Source organism: Oncorhynchus masou, chromosome 9 (assembly GCF_036934945.1).
Source record: "Oncorhynchus masou masou isolate Uvic2021 chromosome 9, UVic_Omas_1.1, whole genome shotgun sequence".
Lineage (NCBI taxonomy): Eukaryota > Metazoa > Chordata > Actinopteri > Salmoniformes > Salmonidae > Oncorhynchus > Oncorhynchus masou.
Window position 1 is genome coordinate 90343645 of NC_088220.1, and position 27316 is coordinate 90370960.

A 27316-nucleotide genomic window follows, 5' to 3' on the forward strand; every position below is an offset into this window, starting at 1 on the left:
GCCTATTCACTTTTGACATTGCGACTGGTGTTTTGCGGGTACTATTTAATGAAGCTGCCAGTTGAGGACTTGTGAGGCGTCTTGTTTCTCAAAATAGACTAATGTACTTTTCCTCTTTCTCAATTGTGCACCGGGGCCTCACACTCCTCTTTCTATTCTGGTTCGAGACAGAGAGCCAGAGTTCTGTGAATGGAGTAGTACACAGCGTTGTACGAGATCTTCAGTTTCTTGACAATTTCTCACATGGAATAGCCTTCATTTCTCAGAACAAGAATAGACTGATGAGTTTCAGAAGAAAGGTCTTTGTTTCTGGCCATTTGGAGCCTGTAAACAAACCCACAAATGCTGATGCTCCAGATACTCAACCATTCTAAAGGCCATTTTTATTGCTTCTTTAATCAGGACAACAGTTTTCAGGTGTGGTAACATAATTGCAAAATTGTTTTCTAATGATCAATCAGCCTTTTAAAAATAATAAACGTGGATTAGCTAACACAACGTGCCGTTGGAACACAGGAGTGATGGTTGCTGATAATGGGACTCTGAACGCCTATGTAGATATTCCATTAAAAAATCAAAAACAGTCATTTACAACATTAACAATGTCTACACTGTATGTCTGATCAATTTAATGTTATTATAATGGACAACAAATGTGCTGCTATTCTTTCAAAAGCAAGGACATTTCTAAGTGACACCAAACTTTTGAACGGTAGAGGTCAAGCTGCATACCCGTCTCACCCCATGGCCCAGGGGAAAGAAATTGTGAATTTGTGAATGTTAACTGCACACTTCTTGTTTTTCTACATGTATTTATGTTGTTTTTGCTCAATGATGGGTTTTTTCACTGAAGAAATGTTTAATGATAATGCAAAAGAGTTTCTTAAGGTTGCTGAGGATGATTTCAAATAGTTTAATTTTAGCCAATTAAAATGTGTGGTTTGCATATGTTATCATTCCATTGAGGATACTATCAATCAACACCACAGGTCTTTCTGGGTTGGAGGATTTGTATTTTGTCCTGTAGTTCATTCCATGTAATTGGAGAATCCAGTGGGTTCTGGTCATCTTTAACAGTTGATTCTAAGATTTGTATTTGATCATGTACATTTTTTTGCTGTTTGTTATTTGTTATAGAACCAAAAAGACTGGAGAAGTGGTTTACTCATACATCGCCATTTTGGATAGATAACTATTCATGTTGTTGTTTGTTTGTGTTTTTAAATTTTCCCAGAGTTGGTTAAATTCTATTAATTCTTCAACTACATTGAGTTGATTTCTGATGTGCTGTTCCTTCTGTTTCCGTAGTGTATTTCTGTACTGTTTTAGTGATTCACCATAGTGAAGGCTCAGGTTGTCTGGGTCTCTGTGTTTTTGGTTGGATCGGTTTCTCAATTTTTTTCTTAGGTTTTTCAATTCTTCATCAAACCATTTGTCATTGTTGTTCATTTTCTTAGATTGTCTGCTTGACATTTTGGGATTTGGTAGGGAAGCTGTGATGTCAAATATACTGTTCTAGAAAAGGGACAGCTATGCTGCTCTGTGGCCCTGTTCTAGAAAAGGGACAGCTATGATGCTCTGTGGCCCTGTTCTAGAAAGGGGACAGCTATGCTGCTTTGTGGCCCTGTTCTAGAAAGGGGACAGCTATGATGCTCTGTGGCCCTGTTCTAGAAAGGGGACAGCTATGATGCTCTGTGGCCCTGTTCTAGAAAGGGGACAGCTATGCTGCTTTGTGGCCCTGTTCTAGAAAGGGGACAGCTATGATGCTCTGTGGCCCTGTTCTAGAAAGGGGACAGCTATGATGCTCTGTGGCTCTGTTCTAGAAAGGGGACAGCTATGATGCTCTGTGGCCCTGTTCTAGAAAGGGGACAGCTATGATGCACTGTGGCCCTGTTCTAGAAAGGGGACAGCTATGATGCTCTGTGGCCCTGTTCTAGAAAGGGGACAGCTATGATGCTCTGTGGCCCTGTTCTAGAAAGGGGACAGCTATGATGCTCTGTGGCCCTGTTCTAGAAAGGGGACAGCTATGCTGCTCTGTGGCCCTGTTCTAGAAAGGGGACAGCTATGATGCTCTGCGGCCCTGTTCTAGAAAGGGGACAACTATGATGCTCTGTGGCCCTGTTCTAGAAAGGGGACAGCTATGCTGCTCTGTGGCCCTGTTCTAGAAAGGGGACAGCTATGATGCTCTGTGGCCCTGTTCTAGAAAGGGGACAGCTATGCTGCTTCCTTGTGTCCAGCTGATGAAACTAAGTCTGTGTCAAGTGTTATATATTATAAAAATAAAGCGAACTTGGTTGAATATGGGGGAAAATGCACCAAATAATGTTTTAATATTCAACATAAAAATGCTGTCAAAAACAATTTACTGGAAGTTCTTACAAATGACGGAGTCACCCATGATTCACCAAGAAATATTTTGAAAGAGGAAGTACTTTAAGCATATATTTTCGTTTCAGTTGCCTCCACTTCCACTAACCGAAGCTAATTGCATGGATTTATTTTCTATTAATAATGTAAAATGAATGGCTGAACAGAAAGACTAATATGAAGGCCAAATTACAGAGAAACTTTTTGATGCAATTAAAGCCTGGATGGCATAACAGTGGAGGTATACCAAAGCTTTTTTGGTATTCTCAGAGGACCGTCGTTAGCATTATTTAAATATTTAAATGGTACATTATCAGACAGCGTCGGATTTCCTTACTACTGAAACCCAAGTGCATAGAATAACAAAAAATATATTGGATGAAACATTGGAGATAATACAAGGCAAGTACTGGAACCAATAAAATACTATTTAACTTCTTCGATATAGGGGGCGCTCTTTTAATGGATAAACGTTCCCGTTTTAAACAAGATATTTTGTCATGAAAAGATGTTCGACTATGCATATAATTGACAGCTTTAGAAAGAAAACACTCGGACGTTTCCGAAACTGCAAAGATATTGTCTGTGAGTGCCACAGAACTAATGCTACAGGCGAAACCAAGATGAAATTTCATACAGTAAATGCCCCAGATTTTGAATGCGCTGTGTTCCAATGTCTCCTTATATGGCTGTGAATGCGCCAGGAATGAGCCTACACTTTCTGTCGTTTCCCCAAGGTGTCTGCAGCATTGTGACGTATTTGTAGGCATATCATTGGAAGATTGACCATAAGAGACTACATTTACCAGGTGTCCGCTTGGTGTCCTCCGTCGAAATTATTGCGCAATCTCCAGCTGCGTGCACTTTTCCATTTGGTTCAGAGGAGAAAGGCAACTGCCACAAATGATTTATCATCGAATAGATATGTGAAAAACACCTTGAGGATTGATTCTAAACAATGTTTGCCATGTTTCTGGCAATATTATGGAGTTAATTTGGAAAAGAAATTGGCGTTGTAATGACTGAATTTTCAGGGTTTTTTGTTAGCCAAACGTGATGAACAAAACGGAGCAATTTCATCTACACAAATAATATTTTTGGAAAAACTGAACATTTGCTATCTAACTGAGAGTCTCCTCATTGAAAACATCCAAAGTTCTTCAAAGGTAAATTATTTTATTTGATTGCTTTTCTTGTTTTTGTGAAAATGTTGCCTGCTTAATGCTAGGCTTATTGCTATGCTAGCTATAAATACTCTTACACAAATGCTTGTGTAGCTATGGTTGAAAAGCATATTTTGAAAATCTGAGATGACAAAAAAGGCTAAGCTTGTGAGCCAATATATTTATTTCATTTAATTTGCGATTTTCATGAATAGTTAACGTTACGTTATGCTAATGAGCTTGAGGCTATGACTATGCTTCCGGATACGGGATTGCTCGACGCTAGAGGTTAAAATCTGTGAAACTAGGCGATTCATAGCTGACTGAAAAGGCTTTTGATAAAGTACGACTGGAGTTTATGTATAAATGCCAGGAATATTTAAATAACCCCAGGTGTAAAAAAATGGCTACTTCTCAGAAAGTATTAAACTGTCAAGAGGAGTAAAACAAGGTTGTCCACTATCGGTATATATATTTATTATCGCCATCGAAATGTTAGCTATTAAAATCATATGCAACAATAATATCAAGGGATTAGAAATCTAGGGATTAACTTCTTGACGCTAAAAATCCCTTAAGTGGGATAATTGTCATCAGCAACCGCTGAATAGCATAGCGCCTCAGTCAAATAATATTACTAAAAATATTCACATTCATGAAATCACAAGTGCAATATTGCAAAACATAGTTTAGCATTTTGTTAATTCATCTGTCGTCTCATATTTTGAAATTATGCTTAACAGCGAAAGCAATCCAAGCATTTGTGTAAGTTTATCGATCGCATGTATAACATTAAGTACACTTAGCATCAGGTAGCTTGGTCAGGAAAATCAGAAAAGCAATCAAATTAATCGTTTACCTTTGATGATCTTTGGATGTTTTCACTCACGAGACTCCCAGTTACACAACACATGTTCCTTTTGTTCCATAAAGATTATTTTTATATCCAAAATACCTCCATTTGTTTGTCCCGTTATGTTCAGAAATCCATAGGAAAGAACGGTCACGACAACGCAGACAAATTCCAAATAATATCCATAATGTCCAAAGAAACATGTCAGTTTTTTATAATCAATCCTCAGGTTGTTTTTAAAATATATAATCGATAATATGTCAACCGCAAATGTCTTTCACAGTAGGAGAGGGAAAAGCAATACCTATCCAAACTCTGTTGCACGAGCAAAACTCATGTGACCACTTGACGCGATGTTATCGTTCTGGCTCATTTTTCAAAATAAAAGCCTGAAACTTTGTCTGAAGACTGTTGACACCTTGTGGAAGCGATAGGAAAATGAATTTGGTTGATATCCCTTTAAATGGAGCAATGGGAGGCTATGGAACATGGAGTTTTCAAAATAGAAGCCACTTCCTGGTTTGATTTTTCTCAGGGTTTCGCCTGCAATATCAGTTATGTTATACCCACAGACAATATTTTGACAGTTTTGGAAACTTTAGAGTGCTATCTATCCTAATCTGTGAATTATATGCATATTCCAGCATCTGGTCCTGAGAAATAGGCCGTTTACTTTGGGAACATTATTTTTCCAAACATAAAAATAGTGCCCCCTAGCGTCAAGAGGTTACCAATAAAGGTGTAGTTGTACACCAATGTTTTCTTTTAAATCCATAATTATAATCCCTCCACAGGCTCATAGAGGATCTAGATACTAACCTCTCTGGATTACAACCAAATTAAGTGTACTATACTGGATCACAAAAAAATACAACATTAACATTACAGTTGAGTTATCCAATAACATGGTCTGATGGTGATGTGGACATACCGGTATACATATCCTGAAATAAATAAATAATCTATTTTATCAATTATATGAGCAAAAAATATTTAATTATATTTGGAATGGCAAGCCAGACAAAATTATAAGGGCCTATTTATATAATGTTTTTGAATTTGAGGGCAGAAATGATGAAATATTAAAGCATTTATTACATATTAAAGCACTAAAGGTGTCAGTCATACAAAATTGAAGAATTGAAGGAATGATTGATTCCGATAAATACAGGGGAAACATTTAATTATTTTGGAGTGGCCTAGTCAAAGCCCAGGCCTCAATCCAATTGAGAATCTGTGGTATGACTTCAAGATTGATGTACACCAGCGGATCCAACTTGAAGGAGCTGGAGCAGTTTTGCCTTGAAGAATGGGTAAAAATCCCAGTAGCTACATGTTCCAAGCTTATAGAGTGATACAACAAGAGACTTGAACTTGTAATTGTCTGCAAAAGGTGGCCCCTACAAAGTATTGACTTCGGTTGGGTGAATGGTTATGCAAACTGAAGTTTTCTGTTTTTTTTTTGTCTTATTTCTTGTTTGTTTCACAAGGAAAACTGTTTTGCATCTTCAAGTGGTAGGAATGTTGTGTAAATCAAATGGTACAACCCCCCCAAAAAATCTATTTTAATTCCAATTCCACAAAATAGGAAAAATAGGAAAAATGCCAAGGGGGTGAATACTTGCACAAGCCACTGTATGTAAATATATGTATTTCTATGTGTATGTCTATATGTCTGTGTATATGTATGTGGGGCGGCAGGGTAGCCTAGTGGTTAGAGCATTGGACTAGTAACTGCATTAGACCATTACATATACTGGGTGGCAGGGTAGCCTAGTGGTTAGAGCATTGGACTCGTAATCGAAAGGTTAATGAATAGTGAACTGCTGCAGTCAGTATTGAGAGGTGACATAAAGCTTCATAATGAATAGTGAACTGCTGCAGTCAGTATTGAGAGGTGACATAAAGCTTCATAATGAATAGTGAACTGCTGCAGTCAGTATTGAGAGGTGACATAGAGCTTCATAATGAATAGTGAACTGTTGCAGAGGTGACATAGAGCTTCATAATGAATAGTGAACTGCTGCAGTCAGTATTGAGAGGTGACATAGAGCTTCATAATGAATAGTGAACTGCTGCAGAGGTGACATAGAGCTTCATAATGCTGCAGTCAGTATTGAGTAGTTAGTTATTGGTCCCTCCACCTTTTACGCAGAGTGCTCTCAGTACTGCCAATCCTGTTGGACCCCATTGAGAACAGAGCACACACACACACACACACACACACACACACACACACACACACACACACACACACACACACACACACACACACACACTCGCACATGCTCACACACACACACACACACACACACACACACTCGCACATGCTCACACACACACACACACACACACACACACACACACACACACACACACACACGCACATGCTCACACTCACACACTCACACGCACTCGAACTCGCACACGCTCGCACACGCTCGCACACGCTCGCACACACACACACACACACACACACACACACACACACACACACACACACACACACACACACACACACACACACACACACACACACACACACACACACACACACACACACAGCGTTGGGGAGCAACTGATTGCAGAAAAACAGCTAATATATTGTAATCAGATTATAACTTTTAAGAACTAGATATTACTTATTGGATGACTTTTAAATTCTGAAAATATGTTTGTGAAACAAAATAATACTTTGTTACATCTTTCTGTTTCTCAATTCAGCAGGGAGTCTTCTTTTCTTTTCACTACATTCCCTATAACACCCCCTCATCTACCCCCCCTAAAACCGCTACTACCACCCCCCCTGAACAGCTGCAACCACACCCTCACCTACCCCCTAAAACAGCTGCTACCACCCCCTCACCTACCCCCCCGAAACAGCTGCTACCACCCCCTCACCTACCCCCCCGAAACAGCTGCTACCACCCCCTCACCTACCCCCCCCCGAAACAGCTTCTACCACCCCCTCACCTACCCCCCCTAAAACAGCTGCTACCACCCCCTCACCTACCCCTCCTAAAACAGCTGCTACCACCCCCTCACCTACCCCCCACTGAAACAGCTGCTACCACCCCCTCACCTACCCCCTAAAACAGCTGCTACCACCCCCTCACCTACCCCCCCTAAAACAGCTGCTACCACCCCCTCACCTACCCCCCCGAAACAGCTGCTACCACCCCCTCACATACCCCCCTAAAACAGCTGCTACCACCCCTCACCTACCCCCCCGAAACAGCTGCTACCACCCCCTCACCTACCACCCCTAAAACAGCTGCTACCACCCCCTCACCTACCCCCCACTGAAACAGCTGCTACCACCCCCTCATCTACCCCCCCACTGAAACAGCTGCTACCACTCCCTCACCTACCCCCTCACCTACCCCCTGAAACAGCTGCTACCACCCCCTCACCTACCCCCCACTGAAACAGCTGCTACCACCCCCTCACCTACCCCCCCCACTGAAACAGCTGCTACCACCCCCTCACCTACCCCCCCACTGAAACAGCTGCTACCACCCCCTCACCTACCCCCCACTGAAACAGCTGCTACCACCCCCTCACCTACCCCCCCCCACTGAAACAGCTGCTACCACCCCTCACCCCCCCACTGAAACAGCTGCTACCACCCCTCACCTACCCCCTGAAACAGCTGCTACCACCCCCTCACCTACCCCCCCTTGAAACAGCTGCTACCACCCCCTCACCTACCCCCCACTGAAACAGCTGCTACCACCCCCTCACCTACCCCCACTGAAACAGCTGCTACCACCCCCCACCCCCCACTGAAACAGCTGCTACCACCCCTCACCCCCCCACTGAAACAGCTGCTACCACCCCCTCACCTACCCCCCTGAAACAGCTGCTACCACCCCCTCACCTACCCCCCTGAAACAGCTGCTACCACCCCCTCACCTACCCCCCACTGAAACAGCTGCTACCACCCCCTCACCTACCCCCCACTGAAACAGCTGCTACCACCCCCTCACCTACCCCCCTAAAACAGCTGCTACCACCCCCTCACCTACCCCCTCCTGAAACAGCTGCTACCACCCCCTCACCTACCCCCCTGAAACAGCTGCCAACACCCCCAGCCTGAAATTGGATTTTGATAATTAGCTGGTAGGGGCCTAATCTCTCTGCTTTCTGCTCTCTCTCTTACCTGTGGTGCTGATGTTTAGGCAGATATATGTATAGTTTTCTTTGTGCACTAGGGCAACGGTGTCTAGATGGAATTTGTGTTTGTGGTGCTGGGAACTGGGCCTTTTTTGTAAGACAATGATTTTTGTCTTACTGAGATTTACTGTCAGGGCCCAGGTCTGGCAGAAGATCTAGGTGCTGCTGTAGGCCCTCCTTGGTTGGTGACAGAAGCACCAGATCATCAGTAAACAGTAGACATTTGACTTCAGATTCTAGTAGGGTGAGGCCGTGTGCTGCAGACTGTTCTAGTGCCCGCGCCAATTCATTGATGTATATGTTGAAGAGGGTGGGGCTCAAGCTGCATCCCTGTCTCACCCCATGGCTCTGTGGAAATAAATGTGTGTTTTTGCCAATTTTAACTGCACACTTGTTGTTTGTGTACACAGATTTCATAATGTCTTGTGTTTTTCCCACAACACCAATTTCTATCAATTTGTATAGCAGACCTTCATGACAAATTGAGTCAAATAAAAAATGTAATGAACAAAGCATGAGAAGACTTTGCCTTTGTTTTGGTTTGTTTGTATGTCAATTAAGGTGTGCAGGGTGAAAACGTGGTCTTTCGTACGGTAATTATGAATAAAGCCAATTTGACATTTGCTCAGTACATTGTTTTCACTAGTCTGCTGTTAAGGATAATGCAGAGGATTTCCCCAAGGTTTCTGTTGATCTCACGGTAGTTATTGGGGTGGTCAGCCCTTGGTTCCAGATACCAGGGAATATGGTGGAGCTCAGGATGATGTTAAAGGCATTGATGCCTCATAATTGAGTATTGCTCTGTTCAAGAAGACTGTGATTTTGATGTGATCTGAAAGGGGTGTCACTGTAAATGATCTGAGAGACTCTGGGTTGAGGTCAGTGATAGAGTAGTCTACAGTACTACTGCCAAGAGATGAGCTATAGGTGTACCTACCATAGGAGCCCCCTCAAAGCCCCTCTCTCTCTCCTCCCTCTGTTCTCTCTCCTCTCTCTCTGTTCTCCCCTAACTCTCTCTGTTCTCTCTCTCTGTTCTCCCCTCTCTCTCTAATCTCTGTCTCTCTCTAATCTCTGTCTCTCTCTCTGTTCTCTCTATTCTCTCTGTTCTCTCTATTCTCTCTGTTCTCTCTCTCTGTCCTACAGGTGTTACAGGCTTATTTCTATTAAATAATAGTCAAAGGATTTATGCTGACAATCTCCCCTCGCTGCAAGTCAGGATGCGGTTGTGTTTCACAGCATCAGCGAAGTATGAGGAGAGCTGCCTGGTAGACTTTGAGAAGAGAAGACACTTAGCCAAACTGCTTCCTATCAGTGGAGACTGAGCTATAGGATGATAGGCTCATTGTAAAGGCTGGAATGGAATATATTGAACCACATGTTTGACTCCGTTACGTTAATTCCAATGAACCAATCCTCCTATAACACCTCCCACCAGCCTCCTCTTCATCTACTGTCCTCCTATAACACCTCCCACCAGCCTCCTCTCAATCTACTGTCCTCCTATAACACCTCCCACCAGCCTCCTCTTCATCTACTGTCCTCCTATAGCACCTCCCACCAGCCTCCTCTTCATCTACTGTCCTCCTATAACACCTCCCACCAGCCTCCTCTTCATCTACTGTCCTCCTATAACACCTCCCACCAGCCTCCTCTTCATCTACTGTCCTCCTATAACACCTCCCACCAGCCTCCTCTCAATCTACTGTCCTCCTATAACACCTCCCACCAGCCTCCTCTTCATCTACTGTCCTCCTATAGCACCTCCCACCAGCCTCCTCTTCATCTACTGTCCTCCTATAACACCTCCCACACGCCTCCTCTTCATCTACTGTCCTCCTATAACACCTCCCACCAGCCTCCTCTTCATCTACTGTCCTCCTATAGCACCTCCCACCAGCCTCCTCTTCATCTACTGTCCTCCTATAACACCTCCCACCAGCCTCCTCTCCATCTACTGTCCTCCAATAACACCTCCCACCAGCCTCCTCTCCATTTACTGTCCTCCTCCTACAGCACCTCCCACCAGCCTCCTCTTCATCTACTGTCCTCCTATAACACCTCCCACCAGCCTCCTCTTCATCTACTGTCCTCCTATAACACCTCCCACACGCCTCCTCTTCATCTACTGTCCTCCTATAACAACTCCCACCAGCCTCCTCTCCATTTACTGTCCTCCTATAGCATCTCCCACCAGCATCCTCTTCATCTACTGTCCTCCTATAACAACTCCCACCAGCCTCCTCTCAATCTACTGTCCTCCTCCTACAGCACCTCCCACCAGCCTCTTATGAAGATAAAATCTGTATCCCAAAATTGCTCCAGACCCCTATGTAGTGCACTACTTTTGACCAGATCCCTATGTAGTGCACTACTTTGGACCAGAGCCCTATGTAGTGCACTACTTTGGACCAGAGCTCTATGTAAGTGCACTACTTTGGACCAGAGCCCTGTGTAGTGCACTACTTTGGACGAGAGCCCTATGTAGTGCACTATTTTGGACCAGAGCCCTATGTAGTGCACTACTTTGGACCAGAGCCCTATGTAAGTGCACTAATTTGGACCAGAGCCCTATGTAGAGCACTAATTTGGACCAGAGCCCTATGTAGAGCACTAATTTGGACCAGAGCCCTATGTAGTGCACTACTTTGGACCAGAGACCTATGTAGAGCACCACTTTGGACCAGAGCCCTATGTAGAGCACCACTTTGGATCCGAGCCCTATGTAGAGCACTACTTTGGACCAGAGCCCTATGTAGAGCACTACTTTGGACCAGAGCCCTATGTAGAGCACTACTTTGGACCAGAGCCCTATGTAGAGCACCACTTTGGACCAGAGCCCTATGTAGAGCACTACTTTGGACCAGAGCCCTATGTAGAGCACAACTTTGGACCAGAGCCCTATGTAGAGCACTACTTTGGACCAGAGCCCTATGTAGAGCACTACTTTGGACCAGAGCCCTATGTAGAGCACTACTTTGGACCAGAGCCCTATGTAGAGCACTACTTTGGACCAGAGCCCTATGTAGAGCACTACTTTGGACCAGGGCCCTATTTGGGCCTATATAGGAAATAGGGCGCCATTCCAAAAGGCAGATACACTACCTTCTTTCTGTATAACATGTCACCCACGAGGTCCCCCAAAATGTCATGTTAAGTTTTCTGTTAGAATGCTGAAAGATGGTTCAGCATGTCAACTTGATTCCATTCAACACTGTTTCATACTAAAAGATGACACATTTCATTGCAAATTGCCTCACCAGAGGACTGCTTCCTGTCATGTAGAACTCTTTCTCCAGAGGACTGCTTCCTGTCACTTAGAACTATTTCCCCAGAAGACTGCTTCGTGTCACTTAGAACTATTTTCCCAGAGGACAGTTTCCTGTCACCTAGAACTCTTTCCCCAGAGGACTGCTTCCTGTCACTTAGAACTATTTCCCCAGAAGACTGCTTCCTGTCACCTAGAACTCTTTCTCCAGAGGACTGCTTCCTGTCACCTAGAACTCTTTCCCCAGAGGACTGCTTCCTGTCACTTAGAACTATTTCCCCAGAAGACTGCTTCGTGTCACTTAGAACTATTTTCCCAGAGGACAGTTTCCTCTCACCTAGAACTCTTTCCCCAGAGGACTGCTTCCTGTCACCTAGAACTCTTTCCCCAGAGGACTGCTTCCTGTCATGTAGAACTCTTTCCCCAGAGGACTGCTTCCTGTCACTTAGAACTCTTTCCCCAGAGGACTGCTTCCTGTCATCTAGAACTCTTTCCCCAGAGGACTGCTTCCTGTCACCTAGAACTATTTCCCCAGAGGACTGCTTCCTGTCATCTAGAACTATTTCCCCAGAGGACTGCTTCCTGTCACTTAGAACTCTTTCCCCAGAGGACTGCTTCCTGTCACCTAGAACTCTTTCCCCAGGGGACTGCTTCCTGTCACTTAGAACTCTTCCCCCAGAGGACTGCTTCCTGTCACCTAGAACTCTTCCCCCAGAGGACTGCTTCCTGTCACCTAGAACTCTTTCCCCAGAGGACTGCTTCCTGTCACTTAGAACTCTTTCCCCAGAGGACTGCTTCCTGTCATCTAGAACTGTTTCCCCAGAGGACTGCTTCCTGTCACTTAGAACTCTTTCCCCAGAGGACTGCTTCCTGTCACCTAGAACTAGTAACATCAAATTAGGAACAGACTAAAGATATAAAACATGATCTGCAGTTTCGGGGACCACTTTTGGCTCGTGAGAGCTACTTTCAGAATGAAGTACACAAAGTATACAAGAGTAGTGGAGAATCTCTTTAAAACCTCTTACATCTATGGGGGCGCTATTTCATTATTGGATAAAAAAACGTGCCCGTTTTAAGCGCAATATTTTGTCACAAAAAGATGCTCGACTATGCATATAATTGGTAGCTTTCGAAAGAAAACACTCTGACGTGTCCAGAACTACCAAGATATTTTCTGTGCGTCCCCTAGAACGTGAGCTTCAGGCAAAACCAAGATGAGACGGCATCCAGGAAATGAGCAGGATTTTTGAGGCTCTGTTTTCCATTGTCTCCTTATATGGCTGTGAAGGCAAGAGGAGTGAGTCAACCCTTTCTGTCGTTTCCCCAAGGTGTCTGCAGCATTGTGACGTATTTGTAGGCAGATCATTGGAAGATTGACCATAAGAGACCACATTTACTAGGTGTCCGCCCGGTGTCCTGCGCCGAAATTGGTGCGCAAAAGTCAGCTGCCAGTATTTTTCCATGCGATTCAGAGAGGAAAGCAAGCTTCCACGAACGATATATCAATGAAGAGATATGTGAAAAAACACCTTGAAGATTGATTCCAAACAACGTTTGCCATGTTTCGGTCGATATTATGTAGTTAATTCGGAAAAAGTTTTACGTTGTAGGTGACTGAATTTTCGGTTCGTTTCGGTAGCCAGATGCAATGTAGAAAACGGAACGATTTCTCCTACACACAGACGCTTTCAGGAAAAACTGCGCATTTGGTATGTAACTGAGAGTCTCCTCATTGAAAACATCAGAAGCTCTTCAAAGGTAAATGATTTTATTTATTTGGTTATCTGGTTTTTGTGAAAATGTTGCGTGCTAAATGCTACTCAAAATGCTATGCTAGCTTTGCATACTCTTACACAAATTAGTCAATTTCTATGGTTCAAAAGCATATTTTGAAAATCTGAGATGACAGTGTTGTTAAGAAAAGGCTAAGCTTGAGAGCAGACGCATTATTTTCATTTTATTTGCGGGATGGGGAGTTCCAAGAGGTTTTAAGGATATAAAATATATAACATTGTAGAAAACAATCTAATTATTAATTGTTTGCGATTCATAATGCCACAGGGCAAAGGAAATGTCACCATATTCCCTTCAGAGTATAATTTTAGACCGTCCCCTCGCCCATACCTTGGCGCGAACCAGGGACCCTCTGCACACATCAACAACAGTCACCCACGAAGCATCGTTACCCATCGCTCAACAAAAGCCACGGCCCTTGCAGAGCAAGGGGAACTACAACTTCAAGGTCTCAGAGCAAGTGACGTCACCGATTGAAACGCTATTTAGCACGAACACCGCTAACTAGCTAGCCATTTCACATCCGTTACAAGAGCACACAGACTACATAGGGAATAGGGAACCATTTGAGACGAACTGTATGGTATTTTCTAGATGTTCTAGGCTGTCTCTGACATGTTGAAGTGGTTCAGGGGGTTGGAAGGAAGGGTTTCATATTGGAGATATTTTATGGCCACGACTTACACATTCTTTTTGTTCTCTTCAAACAAACCCTGTGAGAGAAAGTGAGAGGGATACAGAGAGACAGAGAATGATAGAGTGATGGAAAAAGAGAGTGAGAGAGATGGAGAGAGAGAAAAAGAGAGAGACAGAGAGAGACAGAGATAGAGAGAGAGACAGAGAGATAGAGAGAGAGAGATAATACACATGTTTCCCATGCCAATAAAGCCCCTTGAATTGAATTGAGAGAGAGAGAAAGAGAGATAAACAGAGAGAGAAACAGAGAGAGAGACAGAACGAGAGAGAAACAGAGAGAGAGAGAGAGAGAGAGACAGAGAAACAGAGAGAGATAATACACGTTTCCCATGCCAATAAAGCCCCTTGAATTGAATTGAGAGAGAGACAGAAAGAGAGAGAAACAGAGAGAGAAACAGAGAGAGAGAGAGACAGAAAGAGAGAAACAGAGAGAGAAACAGAGAGAGAGAGAGACAGAAAGAGAGAGAAACAGAGAGAGAGAGACAGAAAGAGAGAGAAACAGAGAGAGAAACAGAGAGAGACAGAAAGAGAGAGAAACAGAGAGAGAGAGAAACAGAGAGAGAGAGAAAGTCATTTATCAGACTCTCTGATCCAGAGCCACTACAGTAGTGAGTCATTTAACAGACTCTCTGATCCAGAGCCACTACAGTAGTGAGTCATTTAACAGACTCTCTGATCCAGAGCCACTACAGCAGTGAGTCATTTAGCAGACTCTCTGATCCAGAGCCACTACAGTGGTGAGTCATTGAACAGACTCTCTGATCCAGAGCCACTACAGTAGTGAGTCATTTAACAGACTCTGATCCAGAGCCACTACAGAAGTGAGTCATTTAACAGACTCTCTGATCCAGAGCCACTACAGTAGTGAGTCATTTAACAGACTCTGATCCAGAGCCACTACAGAAGTGAGTCATTTAACAGACTCTCTGATCCAGAACCATTACAGTAGTGAGTCAATTAACAGACTCTCTGATCCAGAGCCACGACAGCAGTGAGTCATTTAACAAACACAAACCCATTATAAACTGAGTGCCTTATTGCCATTATAAACTGGGTGCCTTATTGCCATTATAAACTGGGTGCCTTATTGCTTAAATACACTGAGTGGACATACCATTAGGAACACCTGTTCTTTCCATGCCATAGACTGACCAGGTGAATCCAGGTGAAAGCTATGAACCCTTATTGATGTCACTTACTAAATACATTTCAATCAGCTTACATCAAGGAGAGGAGACGGGATAAAGAAGGACTTTTAAGCCTTGAAATGATGGAGACATGGATTGTTGTATGTGTGCCAATCCGAGGGTGAACGAGCAAGACAACATACTTAAGTGTCTTTATTAGGTGTCAGGCACACCGGTTTGTGTGTATCAAGAATGATCCACCACCCAAAAGACATCCAGCCATCTTGACACAACTGTGAGAAGCATTGGAGTCAACACTGGCTAGCATCTCTGTGGAACACTTCAGGAACTTGTAGAGTCCATGCCCCTACAATTGAGGCTGTTCTGAGGACAAAATGGAGGGAGGTTGTAACTCAATAATAGGAAGGTGGCCTTTCATATTTTGTCACTCAGTGTACAACATGAGTGCTACTGTTTCCTGTCCTGTAGAGAGCTTCATGCCTCTGTGTCTCTCTCTCTCTCTGTGTCTCTCTATGTGTCTCTCTCTCTCTCTCTGTGTCTGTCTCTGCATCTCTGTCTCTCTCTCTGTGTCTCTCTCTTTCTGTGTGTCTCTCTATGTGTCTCTCTCTCTCTCTCTGTGTCTGTCTCTGCGTCTCTGTCTCTCTCTCTGTGTCTCTCTCTCTCTCTCTGTGTCTCTCTGTGTCTCTCTCTCTCTGCGTCTCTGTCTCTCTCTCTCTATGTGTCTCTCTCTCTCGCTCTCTGTCTCTCTCTGTCTCTCTCTGTGTCTCTCTGCATCTCTGTCTCTCTATGTCTCTCTCTGTCTCTCTCTCTCTCTCTGTCTCTCTCTGTGTCTCTGTCTCTCTCTCTCTATGTGTCTCTCTCTCTCTCTCTCTGCGTCTCTATCTCTCTCTCTATGTCTCTCTCTCTGTGTCTCTCTCTCTCTCTGTCTCTCTCTCTCTCTCTCTCTGTGTCTCTCTCTGTGTCTGTCTCTCTCTCTATGTCTCTCTCTATGTCTCTCTCTATGTCTCTCTCTCTCTCTCTCTCTCTCTGTCTCTCTCTGTGTCTCTGTCTCTCTCTCTGCGTCTGTCTCTCTCTCTATGTCTCTCTCTATGTCTCTCTCTCTCTCTCTCTCTCTCTCTGTCTCTCTCTGTGTCTCTGTCTCTCTCTCTATGTCTCTCTCTATGTGTCTCTCTCACTCTCTCTCTCTCTGCGTCTCTGTCTCTCTCTCTCTATGTCTCTCTCTATGTCTCTCTCTCTCTGTCTCTCTCTGTGTCTCTGTCTCTCTCTGTGTGTCTCTCTCTCTCTCTGTGTGTCTCTCTCTCTCTGCATCTCTGTCTCTCTCTCAATTCAATTCAATTCAAGGGGCTTTATCTCTCTCTATCTCTATCTATCTCTCTCTCTCTATGTCTCTCTCTCTCTCTGTGTCTCTGTGTCTCTCTCTCTCTCTCTGTGTCTCTCTGCGTCTCTGTCTCTCTCTGTGTGTTTATCTCTCTCTCTGCGTCTCTGTCTCTCGCTCTCTCTATCTCTATCTATCTCTCTCTATGTGTCTCTCTCTGCGTCTCTGTCTCTCTCTCTGTGTCTCTCTGTGTCTCTCTCTCTCTCTCTCCCTGTGTGTCTCTCTCTCTCTGTGTCTCTCTGTATCTCTGTCTCTCTCTCTCTCTCTCTCTCTCTCTCTCTCTCTTTCTTTCTCTCTCTCTCTCTCTCTCTCTCTCTCTCTCTCTCTCTCTCTCTGTGTCTCTCTCTCTGTGTCTCTCTCTCTCTCTGCTTCTCTGTCTCTCTCTCTCTCGCTGTCTCTCTCTCTGTCTCTCTGTGTCTCTCTCTCTCTGTCTCTTCTTGGAAACCACTATCGATGGTCTAATGATCCGCTGACAGAAGACATCACTGATTCCTCTATTTCACCTCTGTCCTGAGTCATACTAGAGTGAGATAAAGGCACAGCAAAAGAAAGAACTGATGCTGTCAAGGTTACAGCTGTTAGATCACACCAAGCAGACAGGATTAAAACACTACATGAGTCAACATGCAAAGCAACGTGCGTTAGAGCACCTCTCTCTCTCTCTGTGTGTGTGTGTGTGTGCGTGTGTGCGTGTGTGTGTGTGTGTGTGTGTGTGTGTGTGTGTGTGTGTGTGTGTGTGTGTGTGTGTGTGTGTGTGTGTGTGTAGAGTGACTACAAGGAGGGAGGGAGAGCTTTGATTGCAAAACACATTCCCTTATGTTTAAGAGCCCTGGAGAAACCACAGGCATCTACATAAACCAGTCCAACAACTAACCAGGAAGCCAACCAGAGGAATCAGTTCAGCATTAGCCATGCAGTCCAACAACTAACCAGGAAGCCAACCAGAGGAATCAGTTCAGCATTAACCATGCAGTCCAACAACTAACCAGGAAGCCAACCAGAGGAATCAGTTCAGCATTAGCCATGCAGTCCAACAATTAAACATTCTGAAAAGCCCAGAAACACATTCTGAAAAGCCCAGAAACACATTCTGAAAAGCCCAGCGCAGAGAGAAGAAGCAGAAGCTTGTAGCAGTGTGTAACCTACCAGTGACGTTAACCTCGACCAGACCTGTACGAGTCCCGATCCCATTGGTGGCATCACACACGTATGTTCCAGCTAGCTCGTAGGTCACCGCCCCCTTGAAGATTAGAGAGTTGTTACGAATCTCCACGGTGCTGGGAAGAGATCCATTCAACCTGGGGGGAGAGTGGAGAGAGAGAGGAAAGACAGAGACAGAGAGAGAGAAGATAAAGGGGACAGAGACAAAGAGAGTATAGAGAGAGACAGATACACAGAGAGAGGGAGAGAGAGACAGAGACAAAGAGAGGATAGAGAGAGAGACATATACACAGAGAGAGGGAGAAAGAGACAGACACAGAGAGAGGGAGAGAGAGACAGAGACAAAGAGAGGATAGAGAGAGAGACATATACACAGAGAGAGGGAGAGAGAGACAGAGACACAGAGAGAGGGAAAGAGAGACAGAGACAAAGAGAGTATAGAGAGAGAGACAGAGACAAAGAGAGTAAAGAGAGAGAGAGACAGAGACAAAGAGAGTATAGAGAGAGAGGAAAGACATAGACAGAGATACAGAGAGAGAGAGAGAGAGTATAGAGAGAGGGAGACAGAGACAAAGAGAATATATAGAGAGAGAGGAAAGACAGAGAGAGAGAGAGACAGAGAGAGAGGGAGAGAGACAGAGAGAGCAAGAGAGAGAGACACAGAGAGAGAGAGAGAGAGAGAGAGAATCAGAGAGAGCGAGACAGAGAGAGAGACACAGAGAGAGAGAGAGACACAGAGAGAGACACAGAGACAGAGAGAGACACAGAGAGAGAGAGAGTAGAGATATAGAGGAGAGAGAGAGAGAGAGAGAGAGAGAGATAGAGGAGAGAGAGTAGAGATATAGAGAGGAGAGAGAGACAGAGAGAGTGGAGAGATAGAGAGAAAGAGAGAGAGGAGAGACATATAGAGAGATTATATTCAACCCATTATAAAAGGGATGAGATACACCCCCCCCCCCCCACCACAATAACAACCACACCCTCCTCTTTAAGAACATGTAGAAAAGCTATTCAAATATCTTGGAAACCACCACTGACTGCAAAACAACAATGGACACATGTCTTTCTTCATCCATCAAGTTCAAACACAGCTATGAGAAGAGAGAGAGGTCCCAGTACAGAACAGGTCTGAGCAGGTATAGAACACACCTGACTCCTGAGGAAACACTGTATATATTTATCTGGTAAGGAGAGGCCTAGGATCCTATTGGACTGGTTGAGAAAGAGGAGGTAAGGAGAGGCCTAGGATCCTATTGGACTGGTTGAGAAAGAGGAGGTAAGGAGAGGCCTAGGATCCGATTGGACTGGTTGAGAAAGAGGAGGTAAGGAGAGGCCTAGGATCCTATTGGACTGGTTGAGAAAGAGGAGGTAAGGAGAGGCCTAGGATCCTATTGGACTGGTTGAGAAAGAGGAGGTAAGGAGAGGCCTAGGATCCTATTGGACTGGTTGAGAGAAAGAGGAGGTAAGGAGAGGCCTAGGATCCGATTGGACTGGTTGAGAAAGAGGAGGTAAGGAGAGGCCTAGGATCCGATTGGATTGGTTGAGAAAGAGGAGGTAAGGAGAGGCCTAGGATCCAATTGGACTGGTTGAGAAAGAGGAGGTAAGGAGAGGCCTAGGATCCTATTGGATTGGTTGAGAAAGAGGAGGTAAGGAGAGGCCTAGGATCCGATTGGACTGGTTGAGAAAGAGGAGGTAAGGAGAGGCCTAGGATCCGATTGGATTGGTTGAGAAAGAGGAGGTAAGGAGAGGCCTAGGATCCTATTGGACTGGTTGAGAAAGAGGATGTAAGGAGAGGCCTAGGATCCGATTGGACTGGTTGAGAAAGAGGAGGTAAGGAGAGGCCTAGGATCCTATTGGACTGGTTGAGAAAGAGGGGGTAAGGAGAGGCCTAGGATCCTATTGGACTGGTTGAGAAAGAGGAGAGGCCTAGGATCCTATTGGACTGGTTGAGAAAGAGGAGGTAAGGAGAGGCCTAGGATCCTATTGGACTGGTTGAGAAAGAGGAGGTAAGGAGAGGCCTAGGATCCGATTGGACTGGTTGAGAAAGAGGAGGTAAGGAGAGGCCTAGGATCCTATTGGACTGGTTGAGAAAGAGGAGGTAAGGAGAGGCCTAGGATCCTATTGGACTGATTGAGAAAGAGGGAGTAAGGAGAGGCCTAGGATCCGATTGGACTGGTTGAGAAAGAGGAGGTAAGGAGAGGCCTAGGATCCTATTGGATTGGTTGAGAAAGAGGAGGTAAGGAGAGGCCTAGGATCCGATGGGACTGGTTGTGACACTTCCCCAGCACTCTCCTCCTCCCCTTCTCTTCCTCCTCTTTCTAGTAATAACACCCTGCCCTGTTATTCATCTCAGGAAGGGCTAGTTTACACAGACAAACTGAACCACTGTGCAGTGCCAGAGCATTAAAACAATGTAATGCTGCATTTGACAAAACATGTCACGCTGTAGTACAGGCCACACATCCACAGGTACAGCATTAGAGCTGTGTGTGTGTGTGTGTGTGTGTGTGTGTGTGTGTGTGTGTGTGTGTGTGTGTGTGTGCGTGCGTGCGTGCGTGCGTGCGTGCGTGTGTGTGCGTGTGTGCGTGTGCGCGCGTGCGTGTGTGCATGTGTGTGTGCGTGTGTGTGTGCGTGTGTGTGTGTGTGCGTGCATACGTGCGTGCGTGCGGACGTGCGTGTCTGATGTTGAGGCTCTCTCAATGTTACTGGGACTGACTAACCTAATGGCTGGCTGGCTTATTATCTGTCTGTCTGGCTGACTATCAGGCAGAACTAACTGGCTGGCTGGCTGACTGGCTGGCTGACTGGCTCACTCTCTGACTGCCTGGCTGACTAGATGTCTTACTGGCTGGCTGACTGTCTAACTGGCTGGCTGGATGACTGGATGGATGACTGGTTGGCTGTCTAACTGGTTAACTGTCCGGCTGACTGGCTGAGGTCACCTTTGCCTAATTAATGTTGGACTACAGAATGATATAGTGTTATTAAAAATGTTCTAGTGAATTTTCTACATCACTTCAATATGCTCTATAATGTTTATATCACAAATGGAAGCTAGGTTTGGCTCTTAGCCAATACATTATAGTTCATTTGTATTTCATTGACAGCCTTGCAGCATTCCTATTCAGCATTCATACACAGACTTTGAAATATCCACATATTATGATATGATGTTATTAATATATCATGTTATTATGATATGATGTTATTAATATTATGATATGATGTTATTAATATATCATGTTATTATGATATGATGTTATTAATATATGATGTTATTATGATACCATGTTATTAATATATCATGTTATTAATATATGATGTTATTAATATATCATGTTATTATGATATGATGTTATTAATATATGGTGTTATTAATATATGATGTTATTAATATATGATGTTATTATGATATGATGTTATTAATATATCATGTTATTATGATACCAGGTTATTAATATATCATGTTATTATGATACCAGGTTATTAATATATCATGTTATTATGATATGATGTTATTTATGATATGATGTTATTAATATATCATGTTATTATGATATGATGTTATTAATATATGATGTTATTAATATATGATGATATTAATATATCATGTTATTAATATATCATGTTATTATGATATGATGTTATTAATATATGATGTTATTAATATATCATGTTATTATGATATGATGTTATTAATATATCATGTTATTATGATACCAGGTTATTAATATATCATGTTATTATGATATGATGTTATTAATATATCATGTTATTATGATACCAGGTTATTAATATATCATGTTATTATGATATGATGTTATTAATATATTATACCAGGTTATTATATATGATGTAATTATTAATGTTATTAATATTATGTTTTATGATATGATGTTATTAATATATTATGTTTTATATAATGTTATTATGATATGATGTTATTAATATATTATGTTATATATGATGTTATTAATATATTATGTTTTATATGAGGTTGTTATGATACCATGTTATTAATATATCATGTTATTATGATACCATGTTATTAATATATCATGTTATTGATGTTAACATCAGAAGACTCCTCCCTAAGTTTGCTCTATTCACATCTTTAGCAAACTCCACCAACCCTGATGTCCCAGCCGTTTCTGAATCCTGGCTTAGGAAGGCCACCAACAATTCCCAAAATTTCCATCCACAAATACAACATTTTCCGTCAAGACAGAACTGCTAAAGGGGGCGGAGTTGCAATCTACTGTAGAGACAGCCTGCAGAGTTTTGTCCTACTACCCAGGTCTGTACCAAAACAGTTTGAGCTTCTACTTTAAAAATCCATCTCTCCAGAAATAAGTCTCTCACTGTTGCAGCTTGTTACAGACCCCCTCAGCCCCAGCTGTGCCCTGGACACCATATGTGAATTGATTGCCCCCATATATCTTCAGAGTTAGTACTGTTAGGTGACCTAGACTGGGATATGCTTAACACCCCGTCCGCCCTACAATCTAAGCTAGATGCCCTCAATCTCACATAAATTATCAAGGAACCTACCAGGTACAACCCTAAATCCGTAACCATGGGCACCCTCTTAGGTATAATCCTGACCAACTTACCCTCTAAATACACCTCTGCCGTCTACAACCAGGACCTCAGCAATCACTGCCTCATTGCCCTCGTCCGTAATGGGTCCGCGGTAAAACGACCACCCCTCATCACTGTCAAACACTAAAACACTTCAGCGAACAGACCTTTCTCATTGACCTGGACGGGGTATCCTGGAATGACATTGACCTCATCCCGTCAGTAGAGGATGCCTGGTCATTCTTTAAAAGTGCATTCCTCTTAGAACCAGGAACAGATATAGCCCTTGGTTCACTGCAGACCTGACTGGCCCTGACCAGCACAAAAACATCCTGTGGCGCACTGCACTAGCATCGAATAGCCCCCGTGACATGCAACTTTTCAGGGAAGTCAGGAACCAATACACACAGTCAGTTAGGAAAGCAAAGGCTAGCTTTTTCAAACAGAAATTTGCATCCTGCTGCACTAATTCCAAAATGTTCTGGGACACTGTAAAGTCCATTGAGAATAAGAGCACCTCCTTCTGGGACTCTGTAAAGTCCATGCAGAATAAGAGCACCTCTTCCCAGCTGCCCACTGCACTGAGGATAGCAAACACTGTCACCACTGATACATCCACGATAATCTAGAATTTCAATGAGCATTACTCTACGGCTGGCCACACTTTCCACCTGGTTACCCCAGCCCCCCAGCCCCAGCCAACATCTCTGCACCCCCCGCAGCAACTGGCCCAAGCCCCCCAGCTTCTCCTTCACCCAAATCTTAACAGCTGATGTCCTGAAAGAGCTGCAAAATCTGGATCCCTACAAAATCAGCTGGACTACACAATCTGGACACTCTCTTCCTACAATTATCCACCGCCATTGTCGCAACCCCTATTACTAGTCTGTTAAACCTCTCTTTCGTATCGTCTGAGATTCCTAAAGATTGGAAAGCGGACGCGGCCACCCCCCTCTTCAAAGTGGGAGACACTCTAGACCCAAACTGTTACAGACCTATATCTATCCTACCCTGTCTTTCTAAAGTCTTTGAAAGCCAAGTGAACAAACAGATCACCAAACATTTCAAATCCCAACATAACTTCTCCTCTATGCAATCCGGTTTCCGAGCTGGTCACGGGGGCATCTCAGCCACTAAACACATGCTCTTCAACCGAATGCTGCCTGCACCCGCCTATCAGCCTAGCATCACTACTCTGGACGTTTCTGACTTAGAATATGTGGACATCTATAAATACCTGGGTGTCTGGTTAGACTGTAAACTCTCCTTCCAGACTCACATTAAGCATCTCCAATCCAACGTTAAATCTAGAATTGGCTTCCTATTTCGCAACAAAGCATCCTTCACTCATGATGCCAAACATAACCTTGTAAAGCTGACTATCCTGCCGATCCTTGACTTCAGCGATGTCATTTACAAAATAGCCTCCAACAATCAACTCAACAAATTGGATGCAGTCTGTCACAGTGGCATCCATTTTGCAACCAAAGGTAGCTCACTGGTCACCATAGCAACACCCACCCGTAGCACGTGCTCCAGTATGTATATTTCACTGGTTATCCCCAAAGCTAACAACTTAGCCTACCTGGTTAAATCAAGGTGAAATGAATAACATATGATGTTATTAATATATAACGTTATTATAATACAATGTTTTTAATATATGTTATTATATCATGCTATTATGATACCATGTCATTTATAAATATTATGTTATTATATCATGTTACTATCAAATTATGTTATTAATATATTAGGATATTTTGCTGTTAATACATTATGGTATTGTTGTATTATTATATTACACTATTATGTTATTATGATATTATGGTATTAATAAATTATGTTATTGATACATGGTATTACGATATTAAACTATTCATAACAATGGTGTTATTAATATATTATGTTAATGATCGTGTGTTATCATGATAATATGGTATTATGATAATATGTTATTATGATATTATGTTATTGGGATATTATGTCATTATGATATGTTCAAAAATAAGCAGCATAATTGAATGTCTGAACAATGCTGACACATAACATTATGTAATTTCGTTGATATGCTATTATGGTATTATTAAATTATGTTTTTATGAAATTATGTTATTATGTAATTTTATTATGCTATTATATTATTATGAAAATATGTTATTATATTATGTTATTATGAACATATGGTATTATGTTATTGTGAAAATATGTTATTATGTTATGTTATTATGTCATTATATTATTTTATTATGAAAATATGGTATTATGTTATTATGCTATTATGAAAATATGTTATTATATTATGTTATTATGTCATTTTATTATGTTATTATGAAAATATGTTATTATATTATGTCATTATGTCATTTTATTATGTTATTATGAAAATATGTTATTATGTTATTATGAAATTATATTAATATGTTATTATATTATGTTATTATGAAAATATGTTATTATGTTATTATATTATGTTATTAAGGTTTATTATGTTATTAAGGTATGCTAGACTACATGATTAATAGACTACAGTGCTGAAAGTCTACAGTGTTACATCACCTGGGTTGATAAACTACAGTGTTACATCACCTGGGTTGATAAACTACAGTGTTATATCACCTGGGTAGATAAACTACAGTGTTACAACACCTAGGTTGATAAACTACAGTGTTACATCACCTGGGTTGATAAACTACAGTGTTACAGCACCTGGGTTGATAAACTACAGTGTTACAACACCTGGGTTGATAAACTACAGGATCGGAAGTAGAGCAGGGAAAGACTGATGAATCAGTGTGTGTGTGTGTGTGTGTGTGTGTGTGTGTGTGTGTGTGTGTGTGTGTGTGTGTGTGTGTGAGAGAGAGAGAGAGAGAGAGACAGCGTGTGTGTGTGTGAGAGAGAGAGAGAGAGAGAGAGAGAGACAGCGTGTGTGTGTGTGTGTGAGTGTGTGTGTGTGAGAGAGAGAGAGAGAGTGTGTGTGTGAGTGTGTGTGTGTGTGTGTGTGTGTGTGTGTGTGTGTGTGTGTGTGTGTGTGTGAGTGTGTGAGTGTGTGTGTGTGAGTGAGTGAGTGTGTGTGTGTGAGTGTGTGTGTGAGTGAGAGAGAGAGAGAGAGAGAGTGTGTGCGTGAGCAAGAGAGAGAAAGAGAGTGTGCGTGCGTGTGTGTGTGCGTGCGTGCGTGTGTGAGAGAGATTGTGTGTTTGTGTGAGTGTGAGTGATTGTGTGTGTGTGTGTGTGTGTGTGTGTGTGTGTGAGAGAGAGAGAGAGCGTGTGTGAGAGAAAGAGAGAGCGTGTGTGTTCCGCCCCAGCCCAGGGGGAAACTTCACAACACATTTAGAGTATTGTTAAACCGAAGCAATGTCCCCTCCAATCTGTCACCCAGCATGCCCCCTTGTCTATACATCTCTCAGTCACTCTCTCTCTCTCTCTCTCTCTCTCTCTCTCTCTCTCTCTCTGTCTCCGTGTCTCTCACACTCTCTGTCTCAGTCTCTCTCTCTCTCAGTTTCAGTCTCTCTGTCTCTCTCCATGTCTCTCTCTATGTCTCTCTCTCTGTTTCAGTCTCTCTGTCTCAGTCTCTCTCTCTCTTTCTCTCTGTCAGTCTCTCTCTCCCTCTCTCTTTCTCTCTCTCAGTCCCTCTCTCTTTCTCTCTCTCAGTCTCCCTCTCTCTCTCTTTTCCTCTCCCAGTCTCTCTCTCTTTCTCGCATTCTCTCAGTCTCTCTCTTTCTCTCTCTGTCTTTCTGTCTCTCTGTCTCTCTCTCTCTCTCTCTCTCTCTCTCTCTCTGTCTCTCTCTGTCTCTTTCTCTCTCAGTCTCTCTTTCTCTCTTTGTCTCTCTCTCTCTCTCTCAGTCTCTCTCTCCCTCTCTATGTGTGAAATAAACAATAACAATGAAGAGTAAACATTACACTCACAACTGTTCCAAAATAATACATATATTTCAAATGTCATATCACGTCTTTATACAGTGTTGTAACGATGTGCAAATAGTTAAAGTGCAAAAGGGAAAATAAATAAACATAAATATTGGTTGAATTCACAATAGTGTTTGTTCTTCACTGGTTGACCTTTTCTTGTAGCAACAGGTCACAAATATTGCTGCTGTGATGGCACACTGTGGTATTTCACCCAGTAGATATGGGAGTTTTTCAAAATTGGATTTGTTTTCGAATTCTTTGCGGATCTGTGTAATCTGAGGGAAATATGTCTCTCTAATATGGTCATACATTTGGCAGGAGGTTAGGAAGTGCAGCTCATTTCCACCTCATTTTGTGGGCAGTGAGCACATAGCTTGTCTTCTCTTGAGAGCCAGGTCTGCCTATGGCAGCTTTTCTCAATAGCAAGGCTATGCTCACTGAGGCTGTACATAGGCAAAGCTTTCCTTAAATTTGGGTCAGTCACACTGGTCAGGTATTCTGCCACTGTGTACTCTCTGTTTAGGGCCAAATAGCATTCTCGTTTGCTCTGTTTTTTTGTTAATTCTTTCCAATGTGTCAAGTAATTATCTTTTTGTTTTCTCGTGATTTGGTTGGGTCTAATTGTGTTTCTGTCCTGGGGCTCTGTGGGGTCTGTTTGTGTTTGTGAACAGAGCCTCGGGACCAGCTTGCTTAGGGGACTCTTCTCCAGGTTCATCTCTCTGTAGGTGATGGCTTTGTTATGTTAGGTTTGGGAATCACTTCCTTTTAGGTGGTTGTAGAATTTAACGGCTCTTTTCTGGATTTTGATCATTAGCAGGTATCGTC

At 43.0% G+C, this 27316-nt stretch overlaps 1 pseudogene; it reads right to left on the bottom strand.

Moving 5' to 3' along the window:
• LOC135546747 (uncharacterized) overlaps window positions 1-18919 on the bottom strand; it is a 64584-nt pseudogene extending 45665 nt beyond the window's left edge.
• Window positions 18920-27316: the final 8397 nt, after the last annotated feature.